The sequence below is a fragment of the Crotalus tigris genome, unplaced genomic scaffold (genome assembly GCF_016545835.1).
Source record: "Crotalus tigris isolate CLP2741 ecotype Arizona unplaced genomic scaffold, ASM1654583v1 scf7180000021321.634910, whole genome shotgun sequence".
NCBI classification, from domain to species: Eukaryota; Metazoa; Chordata; class Lepidosauria; order Squamata; family Viperidae; genus Crotalus; species Crotalus tigris.
In genome coordinates, this window is record NW_024098453.1 from 1 (window position 1) to 6895 (window position 6895).

The window sequence follows — 6895 nt, forward strand, 5'->3', positions numbered from 1 at the left end:
CGCCTGAGGCATGAAAGCCAGCTGGGTGACTTTGGGCCAATCACCAGGAGACAGTGAGTTCGAGTCCCGCCTGAGTCATGACAGCTGGTTGGGTGACTTTGAGCCAATCACCATTTGTTTAGTGACTGAAGTTACAACAGCAGTGGAAGAAGTGACTTATGACCATTTTTCCCACTTACGACCGTTGCAGCATCTCCGTGGTCATGTGATCAAAATTCTGGAGGTCATCTAGTCCAACCCCCCACTCAGGCAGGAAACCCTAAACCATATGGGCATACTAAGCCCTGCCCATCAGTTCCTGTGTCAGTGTGGTTCTGCAAGCTATAGTAGTCCCACATCTGGAAACCACTGGAGCAGGAAAGGCTGCTCTTTTCGTCCGTCTCAAACCAGGGGACTAAATCAGCCGCTGTCAGAGACTCCATTTTCATGAGTTTCCTGGAACCATTACAGAGAAGTACCGCAGCTTCCTCAGTCGCACAACAGCAGGTGGAAATTTACCTTTGCATAAAAAAATGTGTGGATCAGAAAAAAAACACTACCAGACCCCTCCTGATTTCTCCCCCCCCCCCCGGACTTTAGGATGCATGAAGACCATAATAAATATCACTTCAGCCTAAAATTCTTTTAAAAAATAAAAATAAAAAAAAAATCTGCATAGTGACTTCCCTGTGAGGAGCACGTGGGTGGGAAAAAAAAAACCCTCTCATTTGCCTGAAAAAGGGGGTTGCTATTTTTACAATCACTCACTTGGGGATTTCTGTTTGTTTCCTAGCTGGCATTTATGATGCTGCAGCAAATGTTGCTCATTTTGTGCTGGGCATTTGCAACAGACACGTCCCGGCCAGTTCCTATGCAAAGATGGAGAGACAACAGAGGGACCAAGAAGGAACTGGCTGAAATAAAAAGCATCTCTGTTTCTCTTGATAGAATAGAGCTGGAAGGGACCTTTGAGGTCTTCTAGTCCAGCCCCCTACTCAGGCAGGAGAGCATATACCAGGGGTAGGCTACCTTGGCTCTTTTGTGACTCGTGGACTTCCTCCCAGAATTCCTGAACCAGCATGGGGGAACTATGGCCCCTTCATGACTCGCGGACTTCAACTCCCAGAATTCCTCAGCCAGCATGGGGGAACTATGGCCTCCTCATGACTTGTGGACTTCAACTCCCAGAATTCCTGAGCCGGCATCGCTCAGCTTGGAAACCATAGTTCCCCCATGCTGGCTCAGGAATTCTGGGAGTTGTCCACGAGTCATAAAAGAGCCAAGGTTGCCTAGCCCTGATCTATACCAAAACCAGGGGTGGGCAACTACAGTCCTGTGGACTTCAGCTACCAGAATTCCTGAGCCAGCATGGGGGAACCATGGTCCCTTCATGACTGGTGGACTTCAAGTCCCAGAATTCCTGAGCCAGCCATGCTGAGGGGAAAGGGAGAGGTTTCCAAGCTGAACCCTGCTGGCTCAGGAATTCTGGGAGTTGAAGTCCACGAGTCATAAAAGAGCCAAGGTTGCCTATCCCTGGCCTATACCATCTCAGGTGACTGTCCAGTGATGGAGCGCCCACGATTTCTGGTGGCAGGCTGTTCCACTGGTTAATTGTCCTCACTGTCAGGATGTTTCTCCTTAATTCCAGGTTGCTGAACTTCCTCTGGAAGTTTGAAGTCCACAAATCTTAAAAGTTACCAAGTTTGGAGATCCCCGTCCTAGAGGATTCCTTCAAGAATATTCCAAATATTCTCTTAAAACATAGCACCTTTTTTGCAGGAATTCGAAGGAAGGTCTAACAGTTCCAGGTTACATACATTGAGTCCCTTTACAGGTTAGTCCTAGATTTAACAACAGTTCATTTAGTGACTGTTCAAAGTTACAACGGCACTAAAAAAAAGTGACTTAGGACCGTTTTTCACACTTACGACTGCTATAGCATTCCCCGTAGTCACACGATCGACATTCAGATGCTTGGCAACTGATTCATATTTATGACGGTCGCAGTGTCCTGGGATCACGTGATCCCCTTTTGCGACCTTCTGACAAGCTAACTCCACGGGGAAACCAGATTCACTTAAACAACCGTGTAACTAGCAACTGCGGTGACTGACTTAATAATTACGGCAAGGAAGGACCTAAAATGGAGCAAAACTCGTTTAACAAAATGTCTCACTTAGCGACAGAAATTCTGGACTCAATTGCGGTCATAAGCTGAGGACTACCTGTACTCTAGTTACACACAACACTTAAATATTCAATCCCCTCCACCCCCATTGATATTTCAGAGGGCTTTAAAGACCCCGTCATTGTCCAGGACTCAGGGGTAGGCAACTTTGGCTCTTTTATGACACATGGAGTTCATAAAGGAGCCAAGGTGGCGCAGCAGTTAGAGTGCAGTACTGCAGGCCACTTTAGCTGACGGTGTTCAGCAGGTCAGCGGTTCAAATCTCACCGGCTCAAGGTTGACTCAGCCTTCCATCCTTCCGGGGTAGGTAAAATGAGGACCCAGATTGTCGGGGGCAATGTAAATATATATATATATATATATATACATATATATATATATATATAGATAATATATATACACACATGCTTACTGCGTACTGTACACTGACTAGAGAGTGCTTGCACTTAAAGCGGTATATAAGTCTCATAAATTAATAAATAAATAAATAAATAAATAAACTCCCAGAATTCCTGAGCCAGCCATGCTGAGGGGAAAGGGAGAGGTTTCCAAGCTGAGCCATGCTGGCTCAGGAATTCTGGGAATTGAAGTCCACGAGCCATAAAAGAGCCAAGGTTACCTACCCCTGGCCCAGGTCAATAGCAAGTGAAAACACCCTTTGTATTCTGCGAGTTGGCTTCCTTTTGTCCTTCCCAACTTTACTCTTCCATTTTTCTCTATCGTATTTTATTGTTTTCATCTCTTCCACTGGTAACCAGTTTCATTGAGCATTCAATGAATTCTCAAGGTGTGTAGTGAACATTTCATGAGTGAATTTGGGGGGGGGCAATGCTCCCACTCTGTCTAAACACTCTTTATTTTTTTATCTATTGGATTTGTGCTGTGGCAATCAAAGACCCTCAATGGTTCACATGTATATTGATCAGGAAAGATCTTTGGCAAAAAAAAAAAAAAAAAAGGCTAAAGTGAGAATGAAGAAATCAAATAATGGCTGGCTGGCTCCCATTCAAAAGGTTTTTAAAAGAAAGATTAAGTTTACTCCCCAGTTATTTCTTTTGGGTATTTTTGTGGATTTTGATGTTAAAGAAACTATTTTAATGTTGAATTTAATAACAGCAGCAAGATTATTGGTGGATCAATATTGGAAGAAGGATACTCTGCCTTCTTTAGAAGAATGGGTATTTAAGGTTTCTAATTTAGCAGAAATGGCCAAAATTTCTGCTTATTTAAAGGACCATTCACAAGAGAGATAGTAATAGTAATAGTAGTAAAGTTGGAAGGGACCTTGGAGGTCATCTAGTCCAACCCCCTGCTCGGGCAGGAAACCCTACACCATTTCGGACAAATGGCTGTCCAGTCTCTTCTTAAAAACTTTCAATGTATGGAGAAGATGGATAGAATATGTTCAGAAGTATGGAACTACAAAGTTTCATTTATTTTATGAGTAATGAATTTGTTTATAAACTTATGATGTTAAAGTTTGAAGAGAATTAAGGATTAGTATGATTTTGGTTATTGTATAATTAGTAAACTTAAATAGATTATGTTTAGTATGTTTGTATAATCCTGTACTTTGCTCTGTGAAGTCCGGAGGGGTGTGGGGGGAGGATGTGTTGAAGTTTAAGTAGTTCAGATAAGTAGAAATAGTTTTATTGTATATAATATTGAGGTTTCAATTTGGAGAAAGGAATTGCTCGGGCATTTCCCCTGGACCGCATCGGAGTGAGAGGATAGAAGAAGGCGAGAAGTAAGTAGGAAGGTGGAGGAGAGGGGGTGAGTGAGGAAGAAGAGGGAAAAAGGCAAGTTGGTTAGAGGGTGGATGCGGTTTGGGGGGAAATGGGTGAGCAATACCGAAAATGGTGTGTATTAATTTGTTTTATTTTTTATCTGAAGTATTTTTAAGAATGTAATGTATTGTAAAATTGAAAATAAATTTTTTTTACAAAAAAAAAAAAACCAGATAATGGGATTTACCAAAGGGAGTATTTAAAAATTAAACATCCGTTTGAATATGGTTAAAGAATTAGAAAGATTTTGGATATAAATCAAAATTAGTTTACGAAGGATGGACCCTTCAAGTAACATAGTATTTTTTTCTTTCTTTTTTTTGTTTTGTGTTTTGTTTTTTAACATGAGAAATATAAAAATGTTGAGATGGTTTATATACAAAAGAAATGTTTTCTCTGGGTTTTTTTTTTTTAAGATATGAGAAATGTAAAAGTGTTGGGATGGCTTGTGTGAGAAAAAAGACTTAAATATTTAAGTGTAATCAGTTCTGAGAAAATCTTAACCAGTAAGAATGTTTTGAATATTGTGAGGAAAACAAATTTAAATAAGAATCTTGTAAACAGGATCTATGACAAGGCAATCGAGATGATCAATTAGAAAAGAAGCTTTATATTGATATGGTTATTATTTGCAGAAACATGAGAAAAATGTCTATATTTAATTGTCATTTATTTAAATAAGACCTGTATTAATTTAAGGTTGGCAAAAGAGAATATTATTGGAAGAAGAGAAAATCAAGCCATTATATGGACTATAGAATTATAGAAATCCATTGTTATTGTTTTTTAAATATAAACCCAGACAACACGCTGTTTACCAAAAATTAAGGTGATTATGTTAAAAATCAACAAAACGTATTTTTAAAAAAACAGTTCACATGTATTTATTTATACCCAACCTTTATTATTTTTACAAATAATTCAAGATGGCAAAGATATTCAACACACCTCCCTATTTTCGCAACAACAATCCTGTGAGGTGGGCTGGGCCTAGAGGGAGGGACTGGCCCAGTCACCCAGCTGGCTAGTTTCTATCCGGGGTAAAATATTGCATTCATTCGCATATCCAACAAGTAGGTCAGTGATGGCAAACCTTTTAGAGACCGAGTGCCCTAACTGCAACCCAAAACCCACTTATGCATTGTTGGGTGATGGGTGGGTGTCGCCCATTGGATGGGCGTGGCTATGGTGGTAACGGCAGACTGGGTGGGACTAAAAAATTCAATCAATCAATTCCAACTTTGCAAGCTCTTTTTCTTTCCCGCGAGAAGTTGAAATTGACTGAACTTTTTTTTTTTTTTTGCACATGGCAGTGGAGGCCTAAAGCGAAAAGGTTTTATAAAACCCAGCTGAAGGCCTAGGATTGGGGCAATGGCACGCGTGCCCACAGAGAGGGCTCTGAGTGCCGCCTCTGGCACCCGTGCCACAGGTTCACCACCACTGAAGTAGGTATTTCCCAGTGATCTGTCATACTTCAGATTGTGAATTATTTAGGTTTATTATCATATTATTAGTTTGTGGCTTCTGGGTGTTTTGACACACAGCGCAAGAAACCCCTGAAAGATGGGAAAATAAGCAAGCTGATCGCTTCCACTGTTTTATATTTCACCCAAGTTACAAAGTCTCAAGATTATATATTTTTTATGTGGGGTGTAGATCAGCGGTCCCCAACCTTTGCAGCTTGGCAGAGAGAGGGGAAGCGGGCAGCGCACGCAGTGGGCCAGCACACAAACGCAGTTTAACTTGTGTAAATGGTGGGCGGGTGCAACTTGCACAGGATCACCTACACGTGTGTGTGTGTGCGCATGCATGCCTACTGCTACTTGCAGGGCCCAGTTTCGAATAGGCCACGGCCCAATAGTGAGCTGCAGCCTGGGGCTTTGGGGACCCCTGGTCTAAATGTAGCCCAAGAAGCAAGGTGTGAATGCAGTTTATGGATCTATGCTGTTTTTCCTGCTCTGGGAGCCAAATACCAAAATCTCCACAGAAGGGCAAAGAAACCCTCCACAATACTCAGGAAGATGTAAATTTAATTTAATAATTTAACAAAGTTCCAGCTGTTACTCCTTCAGAGTACCGAATAACAGAGTTGGAAGGGACCTCGGAGGTCTTCTAGTCCAACCCCCTGCTCAGTCAGGAAACCCTGTATCATTTCAGACAAGGGGCTGTCCAGTCTCTTAAAAAAAACAAAAAACCTCCAGTGTTGGAGCAGCCACAAGTCATTCCAGTGGTGAATTGTCCTCCCTGTCAGGAATGTTTTTCCTTATTTCCAAGTTGGATCTCCCTTCAATAATCTTGAGAGGTGTATGCAACTAGATTTCATTTTAATATATGCCGATTAGTGTACATTCAAAATGATAATAAAGTTATTATTCTATTCCATCCTATTGTTTCTTGTTTTTTCTATTCTTTCTTTATTCTATTCTATTTTCTTTCTCCTAGTCTATTCCATTTTTTCTCCTATTCTATTCTTTCTTCTATTTTCTAGTTATTCTATTTTATTCCATTCTTTCTCCTATTGTTTTCTTATTCTATTCTATTTTATTCCATTCTTTCTATTCTATTCTTTTATTCTATTCTATTCCATTCTTTCTATTCTATTCTTAGTCTATCTTATTCCATTCTTTCTATTTTCTTCTATTCTTTCTTTTATTCTATTTCCTCCTATTCTATTCTATTCTTTCTCCTATTCTATTGTTTTCTTTCTTCTATTCTTTCTCCTATTGTCTTCTCTTCCATCCGTTGCTCCTTGTCCTGCCTGCAGAATAGGCCGAACCCCTCTTCTCCGTGACGGCCCCTCCATTCCTAACACTCCTTCCCTAACCGGACCGCTCCGCAAGGGAAGTCAGAGCCAGACCTATCAACAACAGAAGGGACGAGATTATCTGACCATTTCAGGACATACAAGGCCCTGAATCGAGAAGACAGACTTCCATCAGCC